This window comes from Oncorhynchus mykiss, chromosome 18, assembly GCF_057628025.1.
Source record: "Oncorhynchus mykiss isolate SJ-2025 chromosome 18, ASM5762802v1, whole genome shotgun sequence".
In the NCBI taxonomy this organism is placed as follows: Eukaryota; Metazoa; Chordata; class Actinopteri; order Salmoniformes; family Salmonidae; genus Oncorhynchus; species Oncorhynchus mykiss.
In genome coordinates, this window is record NC_143039.1 from 47,643,845 (window position 1) to 47,659,082 (window position 15,238).

The window sequence follows — 15,238 nt, forward strand, 5'->3', positions numbered from 1 at the left end:
AATAACTACTATATGTTAAAACGCAACATAACTACTATATCTTAACTTGCACAATAACTACTATATGTTAAAACGCAACATACCTACTATATCTTAACTTGCACAATAACTACTATATGTTAAAACGCAACATAACTCCTGTATGTTAACACTCACAATAAATACCATATGTTAGAACAAACAATAACTACTATATGTTAAAACGCAACATAACTACTATATGTTAACACTCACAATAAATACCACATGTTAGAACAAACAATAACTACTATATGTTAACACAAAAAATAAGTACTATAAGTTAATACAAACAATGGCTACTATATGTTAACACAAACAATAACTACTATATGGTAAAACTCACAATAACTACTTTATGTTAACATGAACAATAACTACTACATGTCAACACGCACAACTACTTTATGTTAACACAAACAATTTCTACTGGATGTTAACACAAACAATACCTACTGTATGTTAACACAAACAATTACTACTATGTGTTAACCCAAACAACAACATGTTAACACGCACAATAACTACTACATGTTAACACAAACAATAACTACTATATGTTACCACAAACAATAACTACTGTATGTTAACATGCAACATAACTATTATATGTTAACACACACAATAACTACTATATGTTAACACACACAATAACTTCTATATGTTAACACAAAAAATAACTACATGTTAACACGCACAATATCTACAATATGTTAACGCAAACAATAACTTCCACATGTTACCACGCAACATAACTACAATGTGTTTACACTCACAATTACTACTACATGTTAAAATGCACAAAAACTAATACATGTTAACACAAACAGTAATTATTATATGTTAACAAGCACAACTACTACTACTACTATATGCTATATGTTAAAATATACAATAACTACTATATATTAACACAAACTATATCTACTATATGTTAACACACATAATAACTACTATATGTTAACACACAAAATAAATACTATGTGTTTACATGCACAATAACTACTATATGTTAACACACACAATAACTACTATATGTTAACACACACAATAACTACTATATGTTAACACAAACTATATCTACTATATGTTAACACACACAATAACTACTATATGTTAACACACAAAATAACTACCATGTGTTTACATGCACAATATCTACTATATGTTAACATGCACAATAACTACTATATGTTAACACAAACAATAACAACTATATGTTAAAATGCACAAAAACTAGTACATGTTAACACAAACAATAACTATTATATGTTAACACAAACAATAAATAGTATATGTTACCCAGAACAATAACTACTATATGTTAACACAAACTATATCTACTATATGTTAACATATAGTAGATATAGTTTGTGTTAACATATAGTAGATATAGTTTGTGTTAACACACTATGTCTACTATATGTTGACACAAACAAGAACTACTATTTGTTAAAACGCACAATAACTACTCTTTGTTAACACAAACAATAACTACTATATGCTGACAAGCACAATAACTATTATATATTAACATACACAATAACTACTATATGTTAACACGCACAATTACTGCTATATGTTAACACAAACAATAACTACTATATGTTAACACAAACAATAACTACTATGTTATTTCACATAATGAGACACTTCTATCTATGCAATTCATTAGTTGCACACACACGCAGACGCACACACACGCAGACGTACGCACACACACACACACACACACACACACACACACACACACACACAGAGCACCATCCCCTGCAGTATAGTGTTAATGAGGCTGTGCTATACCACCACCGTGGTTCTAATTTGGGGTTGTGTCACTGCGGGGTCCAGGGGAGTGCTGTTGCGCCTGAGACAAATGGACCTTCAATGGCTCTCACTGGCTCTCAAACTCTAGTTGGCTTTATTGATGCCCTGGCCCACTGCCAACCAGACACATTGCCACTTCAAATGGTTCCTCCCATCCACGACATCCATCTTGCACCTGCCTAGACTGGACGCCTACTTATTAGCCTACCTATCAATACGCAGACGGAGTCCGAGACTCTGACTCTGTGCACTTTGCCTTCTCGGGGAGCTAAGTGGACCATACTCTGGTACATAGAGAAATAACCAATGCTATTGGCATTATCTAGCCGTGGATACTGTTCTCCTAATATAGTGCCCACACAGTTATGCACCACATGTAAGCATGCAGGCACATGCATTCACACCGCATACATCCTATATGACATTTCACTCACTCCAACTCCCAAGTGCCCTAAAAACTCATATGTCCAACCTTCACTCAAATATTCTTATACTATGATGTTCAAAAAGTCTCCACACACCAACTCTCTCTCAGTCATATTGAGTTAGCTGCCTCATCCATATTCTGACTGAATATCCAGCTCATTTCTTCAGCTGACGTTGGCATGTTTCTCCTGAGGACACACCTGAGTATGAAGAACACACCACCGTATTGGCAAAAAATATATATAAATAATGATCAATATTGATCAAAATTGATAAATAATGTTACTGTAAGTTCATCATTGCAGCCTCATTCTAAAATGTATTTGATATCTATTAATGGGATAAAGAGTCAGAATGCTGTGAGATTCAATATAATTACGTAAAGATGTAACAATTTATTTTCCAGCTTTTCACTTGGCATAAAACGTTCTAACTGCGGCAAAATCAATTCCGTTTGGAAAATATTACGCACAAGACATTCTAGTTACTAGTTGTCACTTTGATATTGCTTTGGCACCCAATTGGTGAGTGACTGAATTTAATAAACCCTTATCTACTCTCGTTGACCTGTTGAGGAAATTTCAAATGCAAACGTATGTAAATGGGAAAGCACACGTGTGCAGAGACGATCCTTATGAAAAATACATTTTCAAAAAGCCAATTTTACCCAACATGCCAGAGGTGCAACCTGTTGCATTTCAATGTGGATCCATTATTTATGACGGTTTACGCCTCAAAACCACCGGCCCTAGCGCACACCTATCGCCATAGTAACCACCGGTCCTCATGCTATATATATATGTGTGTGTGTGTGTGTGTGTGTGTGTGTGTGTGTGTGTGTGTGTGCAGCGGAGATCTTCCCTCTAGCTCACCACTACCACCACTATAGAACGGCAAGGAGTGTTGTTTCAAAGCATTCCGACTGACAGGTATATGTATGCACATGCACAATCCTATATGGTCCTCTGTCAGGGCTGGACTTTTCTGGTGTGTGTGGGGGTGCTGTTTGGTGTGTCCTGATGCTCAGACAATAGGGCCTGTTGTGCAGCCAACACCGTTGGTCAGACTTAATGAACCCTTGGTTCCCCTCCCCCATCACTGTCCAGCCCTATTTTTACCTTGGCCTGCAGTGGCTGTGTCACTGGTAATATTGACGACCCCCCCCCCCCCCTCCTCTCCTCCACTCCTCCCTCCCTCCCTGGCCCCGCAACCACTTTTGTCCACTGTTCACCTCATCCATAGTAGACAGTATTGATTTTCAGCACAGAAAATAAAAAGCCCATGAATTTTAATGCCTTCTGTCTGTCCCCCTTCATCCGACCCATCCCTCCTACCTCTCTCTTCTCTTTCTCTCATTCTTTCCTGGGGGAAGGATCAAGGAGAGGAGTGTTGGAGGGGGTCATTTCTCATTTCCTAGCCTGCTATCCTACCTACAGCCCCTCTTAAGTACAGTAGTGCTCATTACATGAGCGAGAGAGTGTGCAAGAGAAATGAGAGATATGATGTGTGAAATAAAACTCCTGTCGTTTGATTGAGTTTATTGGGTGCTGCCCCAAAATTCAATGAGAAACAAAACTGTTAAAAAACAATTGGGTTCATTAGTAAAGGAACGTTTTCTTGTAAGGTGTGAGGCGGTGTATCCAAATATAAACATATACAACAGCTTGTACAGCGCATTCGGGAAGTATTCAGACCCCTTGACTTTTTCCAAATTTTGTTACCTTACAGCCTTATTCTAAAATGTATTAAATAGATTTTTTTCCCTCAACAATTTACACACAATACCCCATTAAAAACAGGTTTTTGGCCATTTTTACGAATTCATAAAATAACAAAACAGAAATACCTTATCTACATAAGTATTCAGAGCCAATAATAGCTTGTTCATGTATTACGTCTGTCTTCCAGATTTACTGGCACAACAATTGTCTGCCCAATCATTTGATAACGTACGGTATATCAATTAAAACTCATTTACAAATGATGCTAATAATTATGTACATGCATGTGAAAAACATAATTCATCATATTCAATAAATATAGAGTGATAAGATGGAAGTGTAAAGGAAAACTGCACATCATTTGACACGGACCCCCCCCCCCCCCCCTCCCCCCCGGTACTGCTGCTCATTCTGTTCACCAGTTCCGGAGGTCTACGTCGTTGGCTTTCTAGGCTTCACTGAACGGGATCCATTATCATCAACCCCGGACTGTCTTGTCTGATTACACACACCTGGTTCCCATTTCCCCTGATTAGTATGTTATATATGTGCCCTCTGTTCTCGCTGTCTTTGCCGGTTATTGTTCCCATGTCTGTTGGTGGTGTGAGTCCCTATGCGTTGGTGCAGCTGTTATGCGGTGGGCTTTATATATTGTGTTTTACGGGTATCGTCCTGCGTCGTTCAACGAGGTTTACACTCGCTCTTTTCCTGTACCCTGTCTCTCTAGTCATTTCAGCACCCTGTCTCTTTAGTAATTCCAGCACCCTGTCTCTCTGGTCATTTCAGCACCATGTCTCTCTAGTCATTTCAGTACCCTGTCTCTCTGGTCATTTCAGCACCCTGTCTCTTTAGTAATTCCAGCACCCTGTCTCTCTGGTCATTTCAGCACCATGTCTCTCTAGTCATTCCAGCACCCTGTCTCTCTGGTCATTTCAGCACCCTATCTCTCTGGTCATTTCAGCACCCTGTTTCTCTAGTAATTTCAGCACCCTGTCTCTCTAGTAATTTCAGCACCCTGTCTCTTTAGTAATTCCAGCACCCTGTCTCTCTGGTCATTTCAGCACCATGTCTCTCTGGTCATTTCAGCACCCTGTCTCTCTGGTCATTTCAGCACCATGTCTCTCTGGTCATTTCAGCACCCTGTCTCTCTGGTCATTTCAGCACCATGTCTCTCTGGTCATTTCAGCACCATGTCTCTCTGGTCATTTCAGCACCATGTCTCTCTGGTCATTTCAGCACCATGTCTCTCTGGTCATTTCAGCACCCTGTCTCTCTGGTCATTTCAGCACCCTGTCTCTCTGGTCATTTCAGCACCCTGTCTCTCTGGTCATTTCAGCACCCTGTCTCTTTAGTAATTCCAGCACCATGTGACTAGTAATTTCAGCACAATGTCTCTCTTGTCATTTCAACACCCTCTCTCTAGTCATTTCAGCACCATGTGACTAGTAATTTCAGCACCATGTCTCTCTAGTCATTTCAGCACCCTGTCCTCTCTAGTCATTTCAGCACCCTGTCCTCTCTAGTCATTTCAGCACCCTGTCCTCTCTAGTCATTTCAGCACCCTGTCCTCTCTAGTCATTTCAGCACCCTGTCTCTCGTCAATTCCACACCCAATACCTGGAGGTGAGACTGTGACCCCCAGGCGTTCCATGAACGCCTTCCATACCCTGAGGTGAACTGAGGGCCACGATCTGACACAATATTCTTTGGGATCCCATAGTGCCAGAAGACATGCGTGAAAAGAGCCTGCACGGTTTGCATGGCCGACGGAAGCCCAGGCAGAGGACGGAGGCGACAAGCTTTGGAAAATTGGTCCACAATGACGAGAAAGGTGGTGTTCCCCTGGGAGGTGGAAATGTTAGTGACAATGTCCACGAGAGGTTAGACCAGGGTCGTTGTGGAACCGGCAGGGGAAGGAGCTTTCCATAAAGGAGGTGTCTGCGTGACTGAGCACTGATGGAGCAGGAAGAGACGTAAACCTGGACGTCCCTAGCCAGGTGGGCCACCAGTACTTCTCTGTCAGGCAGGCGATGGTACAGCCTATCCCAGGATGGCCCGACACAGGAAAGGAGGCGGTCCAGCACACCTGTGGGCACGTAGGCGCAGTTCTCCGGGCACTGTACAGGTGCGGGTTCTGTACGCAGGGCCTGCCGTATGTCGGCGTCCACATCCCATACCACTGGCGTGATGATGCGGAACGGAGGGATGATGGGGTTCTTCTCTCCCTGCCTCTCCTCTGCGTCATAGAGGCGAGACAGGGCGTCCTTCTTCACATTCTTCGAGACTGGCCTATAGGAAATCGTGAATTGGAACCTGGCGAAGAATAGTGCCCAACTGGCCTGTCTCGGGTTTAGCCTCTTCGCTGCCCTGATGTACTCCAGGTTGCGGTGGTCCGTCCACACCAGGAAGGGTGCTTGGACCCCTCCAGCCAGTGCCTCTACGCCTTCAGAGCCTTCTAGACTGCCAAGAGTTCCCGGTCCCCTACGTAGTAGTTCCTCTGGGCGGGGCTCAGCTGTTACCAAGCCATGACATAAAGAAAGATTTGACAGGTTACCTAAAGAGTATCATATTCTCCTATGTGATGAAATACAGTAAACTACGGGGAAATACAGGGTCTTTGTGCCTGAAATACAGTCGTATAGTGCCGGGGGCTCGTATGGTATTAGTGCTGCCGACCCTGGACTGTATATGCCCCCCAGCCGGCGGGGGTTTGATCCCTGCTTACGCCTTCTTTCTCTACTGCTCTCGCTCACCCCCTTTAAATAGTTTACAACGAACCATTAAAAAAAAAAAGAGTAAAAAATGTGAAAAAGGAGCACCACCTGGAGTTCACCTTAATAATCATTCAATTATGCTACTCGGCGCTCCATTATGACCAGGAATACCATGAGCACAGTCATTTGCTAACACTCGGAGGTGCCACAAATTGCTTCCCACAATGCATTCAGACGGGCATCCTTGGGAGATGTGTAGCTGCAATTTCCACAAAGAACGCAGAATGTGGGTTTTACCCAATGGCCATTTTCATTCATTGCGATCATTTGGCTTTTTCTTCCAGTGTGGGTCCACAATAGAGACATTTTCTCATAGTGATTTTACATTTGGTCCTCATGTTATGTTCAATGTCAATGAGAACCATAGAAGTACTAGCATTGGCAATGGAGTGTGTGCATTTGCACAAACAGTGTGTGTGTGCACATGAGTTTATATTTTTGTCATTTAGCAAATGCTCTTTATGCAGAGTGAGAGCATATATTTTCCAACGTTTTTATTTCTTCATACTGGTCCCGCGTGGGAATCAAATCCACAACCCTTGGTGTTGCAAGCGCCATGCTCTACCAACTGAGCCACACGGGACTGGAAAGCCTGTACGTGAAACACTAGCAAATGTAACAAAGAAAATATCAAACTAACGATCTGACTAAGAATTGTATCACAAAACAAACTAGTCTCAGTGGATATCCAACTAATCTGGATCCCATCTGCTCATTCTCTATCTGCTCAGAAAGCCTTTCCAACATCCGTTCCACTTATATTGCACTTTGAGTCCATAACAAAAATGTAACACCATTTCTTCATTTCAAGCCCCCTTTATAAAAAGATCACTTCTAACCCCAATGTCTAAATATCTTCATCGGTGTCTTTAATGTAAAGAGTAGACAGCTAATTCACTCAATGTCATGGCCAGCATAGCCCAACTACTGCGAAGCTCCGGGCCTTGAACTTGAGACGTGACACAACAGATAGGCCAGGCGTGGACAGATGAAAGAGGAGAATAGAATGGGGGTTGATGGGACGGCTGCATATGAATTAGCAGAAGGAGGGAGAACAGAGGGAGGGGCAGTGAGGAGGGGAAAAAGGTCAGAGGTCAGCCCACCGGACCCCCCCTGCACCCCTCACAGCGAAACAAAAGAGGGCAGAGGGGTTAGGGCCACAGACTTTGCTCCAAGAGGGGGGCTGGTAAACACACACACTTAGCCCATTTCATCTAAAAGCATACTCACGCCTCAGCTCACGTGATTGAGGCACGTAGCATCTGAGGATACTAGCATTCATATTTTATCATGGCTAAATTCAAACGCTAATATTTGTGCATATCTAGCAGGGTGACATGGGGATTGAAGCCTATTTAGGGGACGTCTGTACGGACAACACACGTTATTTCTCCATTCAATATTTAGCATGTTTGGCACAATAAAATATGAATTCGTAAATAGATAGTCAGACTCATTATGCATTATATTGAGACATCTTCGAATTGACCCGTTTAGTCTAGCACAGATTCGCCCATCTATTAAAGGTCAACGGGGAGTAGGCAATAACTCTAAGCTAATTCCAGTGGAAATGTTAAGAATGCAAATGATCTGTTTAAAATCATCAGTGCCTGACCACGGTCTGTACTGCCTTAGGGCAGCGACTAAATGTACCTTGCTCCGGCTAGCTAGCTACACAGAGGCGTAGGGATGGGGAACGACGACTGCAAAAAGCAATGCGCGGACTGAAGAAGATAGCGATAGGGCTAGTGAGTGAACATTGGGTCTACAACAGCAGTTCTGGTCTGTGTGCGACACTGTGATAGTTGGATTGGGCAGCAGCTAGCTAGCCTTTTAACCCCCCCCCCCCCCAGAAAAAGGAGAAGGGAGAGCTAGCCTAAATAACAGAATCTTCTTAGGAAATCCCCCTTAGGAATACCGGTATACTAGGACCCATTTTCTATAGAGAATTATGCCACGAGCGGACGGGAGATTTACCATATTCATATGGTGGAGTAGTGATGGGGGTTTCAGCTTTACCTATCCTACTTCAGCACTATGCATGCATGCTTTCACTCCCAAATCCCTGAGGGGTGCAATTAGGGAGAAGGGAGAAGTAGCTCTCTATCTTCTTTCTGCAATGCAGGCTCCTCCTCATTCAATACACTCCTCCTAATAAAGGGTAGCTTCAACCAAGGCCACAGCCCAAATAGGATACAACAATATGCTGTGAGGAGAAGAAAGGCTGGAAAGAGGCCTCTAAATACCTATTGTCACACTAGGGGCCTTCAAAATGATGTAGCCTTTAAAAAGTGTTGCTGCTGCTGCATTGGTGAGGCACACAGATTTATAACCATGTGTTTGATTGAAGCCCCCCGGAGAAAAGGCCAGAGGATGGTTTGTCTACTGTGTGTGTGTGTGTGTGTGTGTGTGTGTGTGTGTGTGTGTGTGTGTGTGTGTGTGTGTGTGTGTGTGTGTGTGTGTGTGTGTGTGTGTGTGTGTGTGTGTGTGTGTGTGTGTGTGTGTGTGTGTGTGTGTGAGAACATGCAAGTGTAAATGTGTGTGTGGATTAGGGCTCTCGGAGTATTACTGCGAGAGTGAGGCTGGCTAAAAGATTCATATCCAATATGGAGAGGTTAAAGTGACGACTTCAACCCTCCCCATACTGTAAAGAGAGAATGACATTGAGCTGGGGGTAGGGGGAAAGAGGGGGGAGAGAGAGAGAGGGAGCTAGGGGGAGAAGAGGTGGCGGTGTACTACAACAGATTCATTTCATTTCAGGACGGAGCACTCCTCTCCTGGAGCAAAACGAGAGGATGAAAAAGAACAGAGGGGGACTGTGATAAGGCGGCGGGCACGGAACAGAGGAAAGGACTTTTTCCTTCCGATAAGCAAATGTGTGTCCGTATTAAAGGCCGACTACCCTTTGTGAGCACACTCAGTAGACACTAAAACTCCTCAATGGCCTATTGGTATCTGATTGTTCATACACGAGCATGAGTTTGGTGTGTCTGTAGCATCTGTGTATCTGTACTCTTGTCTACAGCCTCCAGGTACTCTGGTCCAACCAAGTGTTAATACATTCCTGTGTATGTACAGACATACATACTGCATGTGTGAGTGGAAACATGTGAGTGTGCCGTGTATCTAAAGTGCATCTGCATTTGAGAATGGGAGGGGCTGGGGTGGGGTTGGATGGGGGGGTGGGGGATGTGAAAGCCCACAGCAGAAGAGTTTGAAGCGCCCGACCACTCCGATTTATTAAAAGCTGGACGCAGAGCCTCCGCTCCATTGTTGTCACGTTACTTCTGTCTGCTGCACGCATACATTTGTGGGTGCATGATATTACATTTTTCACTCAAACCCCTGGCAGTCACCCCTTGCACTCGCAACGGCAGGAGGGAGGAAGGAAGGACAGAGTGTCCCTGAGGTAAATAAGGGAACCCTCCCCTCCCTCCTTCCCCCCCTCCATCCATCCATCCCTCCAACCCCCCCCCCCCCCCCCTCTTCCATCCGTTCATTATCATAACTCCCATCCGCTAAATTAAATTGGGGGGGGGCCTAAATCTCTCCCAAAACGGCCCTAACCAGTGGAGGGGAATGGGGGAGGGGGGTGGCATTCAATCAAACAGGACCAAGTCCCTTTTAATCACCTAAAAGTATCAACCGGCGCAACAGTCTGTCCGCCAAGGCACACAAACACATGAACCGGCCACACAAACACATGAACCGGCCACACAAACACATGAACCGGCCACACAAACACATGAACCGGCCACACAAACACATGAACCGGCCACACAAACACATGAACCGGCCACACAAACACATGAACCGGCCACACAAGCACATGAACCGGCCACACAAGCACATGAACCGGCCACACAAGCACATGAACCGGCCACACAAGCACATGAACCGGCCACACAAGCACATGAACCGGCCACACAAGCACATGAACCGGCCACACAAGCACATGAACCGGCCACACAAGCACATGAACCGGCCACACAAGCACATGAACCGGCCACACAAGCACATGAACCGGCCACACAAGCACATGAACCGGCCACACAAGCACATGAACCGGCCACACAAAAACATGAACCGGCCACACAAGCACATGAACCGGCCACACAAACACATGAACCGGCCACACAAACACATGAACCGGCCACACAAACACATGAACCGGCCACACAAAGGATACGTTTCTGGGGTCTATTCAATCCAACTATACGGTTTGTTGTTGCCAACATGTGTGCAGAGGAGTGGAGCTACACTACACACACACACACACACACACACACACACACACACTGTGCATCCTTCTCTTTTCCTTTTAATCTCACCCTAACTAAAGTTGAATTCATCAGCAAGGTGCTTTAGCCCCGGCGCTATTCGCTTCCTAAAACAGAAAAAAGTCCCACATTCTTCCTCGTTATGATAAGCCCCCGGGAATCAAAAGAGCAGGCCCTTTTTTCCTTCAGGGCACTTTTCCCTCTTTTCATTCCAGGCCTCATTGAGAAGCACACAAGAGGGGATGGGATAACAGCCTGGCGTGTGTCACAAAGGGCCAAAGCACCGCCCTCCTCTCTCCCAGTGTTATGTTGCTGTACAGTGTGAAACCAAATTATTCTGTTTAATTAAGAGGTGGCTAACCCTGACCCCAGATCAGCCGCTAATCAGCAGAAAAGCCTGCAGGTTTTTTACTATGGCGTAGTCGGCGGGCTAGCTCGCTAGTCTATTCATCTCCAGTACTATTGCAGGGCCAAGGCAATGTATTGTGGGAGGGAGAGGGGAGTGTAGAATGAGATGTGGGCACAAACATGACTTACTACAACGTGCCTGCTTGTACGCTGTACGCTATTTGTTTGTTTGAGAAAAGGGGGCCTGTGACCAAGTGCATTCGATTAAGGGTTGAGAATGAGTTCCATTCCACGGGCGTACAGACACTGACCATTGAACACTGAGAGGTTTATGCATTGAAAAAGGAGGCCCTGCTGTGCTTGCCGATCCTTTGGGTAATGTGCGATGGACACTAGCACTCACACACTCTCAAAAGATTCCACACACGCACGCAAAGATGCACAAAGACACTTGCATGGAGACACACATAGACACACACAAAGATGTACAAGGACGTGCACACACCGGTACACAAATTCACTCAGGCTAGTCAAATATAGCATTGTGTCCTGAATAAGGCCAATTTGGCTCCTAATGGTCTTTGTGACCATCAAGGCTCTGAAGGGAAGCTGAGTGGAGGAGGGAGAGAGAGAAGAGAGACAGTGTTCACCTTTATTACTATATGTATCTAATGGCCTATGAATGTATCCATGGTAACATGGGCAGTAGGAGCCAAGCTAGGGAGCCGAAATCTACCTCCCATATCTAGAGCAGTGTTCCCCAACCCTGGTCCTCCAGTATCCCCAACAGCACACATTTGTATTGTAACCCTGGACAAGCACACCTGATTCAACTTGTTAACTAACCATCAAGCCCTCAATAGGGTGTTTGTCCAGGGCTACAACGAAGATGTGTAATGATGGAGATACTCGAGGACCAGGGTCGGGAAACACTGATCTAGAGGTCCGTTTATATTTCTCATCTCTACAGCTAGTCTACATCAGTGGTCTGCAGTGAGTTCATTATCGTCAGACCTAAAAAAAAATGTAAAAAAATCAAGTGTGTGTGTGACTGTGTGTTTAAGAGAGAGGCAGCTAGAGACAAATAGAGTGGGTCGGTGTTAGGGGCAGAGATGGGAGAGGTGGCTTAATGCAATAAAGCATGTTGTATTGACATCTCTGTTGTGTTTATTGATTCCCCATTATGTCCCTAACAAACCCTGGTGGACATATTGTCATTCGCAATCATGTTAGCACTGGGACTCGCTGAAGTTCCGCTTAAATCCGATCTATACACACACACACACACACACACACACACACACACACACACACACACACACAGTGAGTAGTCAATGAAGCCTGATCAATAGCAGAGCAAGGTTAAAAAAAACTGTGAATTCTTACTGGTTCAGATAAAACAACTCTATAATTTCCCTCAATGTGAGGTTATCAAGTACACAACCTGTCCGTCCTCTCTCGCAGACCCGAGCTGTCACACACACACAAATACTAACCAGTTAATGCAGGCCTCCAAGCCTTCACCCATCCACCCCCCTCTCTCCCCTCGCCAAGCCCAGGTGCACAGCCTCCTCCTGGACAGAGAGAGGTGAGGAGTTGGGGTGTGGGCTGGAGGCAGTTCTATAGCAGCATGGAGGTAACAGTGTGTGGTGGAGTGGTCGGATAGCTGGAGCAGAAATGTATCCTGTTAGATATTATGCCTCTGCAACTGTGAACTCTTCAAATAAACTCTACCCACTGGGCGCACACTGGTTTAACCAACGTTGTTTCCACGTCATTTCGATGAAAATTTGCCTGGACAGTCAAAACATGGAGTTTACTCGATGACTGCAAGAATCACCACTGCTGCAAAACATTCACAGTTTCTCACCAGACAGACAGACTCACTCTGAATTTGATGGCTTTTCATGGGCAAAAAGAACTCTGGAACTTTTAAAGCTAAATAAAAAAGCATTTTGTTTTCTTTGTTCTGGCTTCGACCAACGTCAAAGCCTAAGGCACTAACGGGGTAATGGCAGGTCAAGTACCTGACTTATTTCTGCCAAAACCATCTATTGCAATTAGACTTCGGTAACATTTCCCTCATCTTTCTATGGATATAATAACATATGCTATTACTATTAATAGGGTATTACTATGTTATTACTTCTACACATATACCTCTGATACTATACTTCAGCTTCTTCTAAACTTGCAAACTGACCCTTAAACCAATTCCAAATGCATTTCAAACCAAATCTGAACTCCAAATCTGAGCCAATCTCATTTTGCCTAATGCGGTGTTTTCTGACTGGACATGCAAATCCGAACAAAAACACCACGATAATACAAACTGCCGTCGAAATGGTGTCCGGAAAAACCCTTTTATGGGGTTAGTGGGTTTGCCATAAATACAGCATTCAACGCAACCCATGAGTTCTTAGCTTAGATACACTTGGTAGCCCAATCTCTCTCCCTCTTTCTCCAGTTATTTCACTCCTTAACACCCCCACTTTGGCATCTCTCTCTCTCTCCCTAAGCATGCTGGGATTGAACCCCCAGCAGCCCCCTCTCTCTCCATCATCTGATCTTTAGATCAGAAGGCCAGGCAACTCGACCGAGAGCCAGAGAGAGCGAGAGAGAGATTGAGAGAGAGCAAGAGAGAGCGAGAGAGAGATTGAGAGAGAGCGAGAGAGAGATTGAGAGAGAGCGAGAGAGAGCGAGAGAGTGTGTGAGAGTGTGTAAGAGAGAGAGCGAGAGAGAGCGAGAGAGAGCGAGAGAGAGCGAGAGAGAGCGAGAGAGTGTGTGAGAGAGAGAGCGAGAGCGAGAAAGAGAGAGAGAGAGTGTGTGAGAGAGAGAGCGAGAGAGAGAGAGAGAGAGAGAGAGAGAGAGAGAGAGAGAGAGCGAGAGAGAGAGATGCTCTTTACTAGCTGACCGACCATCTTTGTGTTATGTTTTTACCCATTTCCTCATGGGACTTGGAGGAATGAAAGAAGACAGAAGAAAAAGAGGGGGTATATTCACTTTTCTAGCCCTCATGTTTTAGATGAGTATTGACTTATACACTTCTATTCAAGTATGCATATGGGAGTATGTTCACTTTATATGCTACTCACACCTCTATACTGGAATAAGCTATGAAACGTGTTACCCAGGGATGTGTGGGTCAACCTTGAACATTAGGGGTAAATACGTGGGTAAACCCATAAGCGGATACAATTATTATCTCGCATCATCAGTGGATAACCCCTTTTCACAAAATAAAAAGATGCAAACTCCCCTCAACTGCATCACTAATGTCACCATTTGTTTTATTCAATTTTAAACATCTTCCAAAATGTGTCCATTATTATTCCCTCCTAACCTATACCTTTTCCTTTAATTTAATAATGACCTATGATGGCTGTCCCCCTCTTCCCACCCCTCTCGGTCACAGCAAAAGCAATGGACATACAGGGCACCTGTCAAGCCATCCTCCACCACCAGCACTCATTAAAAATGTCAACCGTTTTTCTCCTGGTGACATGTAGTTAAGGAGATAGCCTGCATGATCATCACAACCCGGGAGAAGTGCATATAATCGGTCCCATCTGTCATTTGAAATTTCCACTTGGATGGAGACGGGGACAGCATCACCTTCCCGCCCCCCTTCCCTCGCTCTCGTCGTTAGATAGAACCACCACCACCAAAAAGTGTCAAAGATGCTTCAAGACAAGATAGTTATTATACTCCACATGTTGTTGCAACAACAAAACAGTCAACAACAACAAAAAATCCTAATTGTATTAATTGATAACATATGTTGACTAGGACTATCAACTTCACGCAGAATATGAGAATTGAAGTAGAATGGCCTGTAATTCGTTCA

At 44.3% G+C, this 15,238-nt stretch overlaps 1 protein-coding gene across 1 annotated transcript in view; it reads right to left on the bottom strand.

Moving 5' to 3' along the window:
* LOC110496210 (POU domain, class 2, transcription factor 2-like) overlaps positions 1-15,238 on the bottom strand; it is an 83,141-nt gene that overhangs the window by 66,171 nt on the left and 1,732 nt on the right. The gene's annotated exons all lie outside the window — the stretch shown is intronic.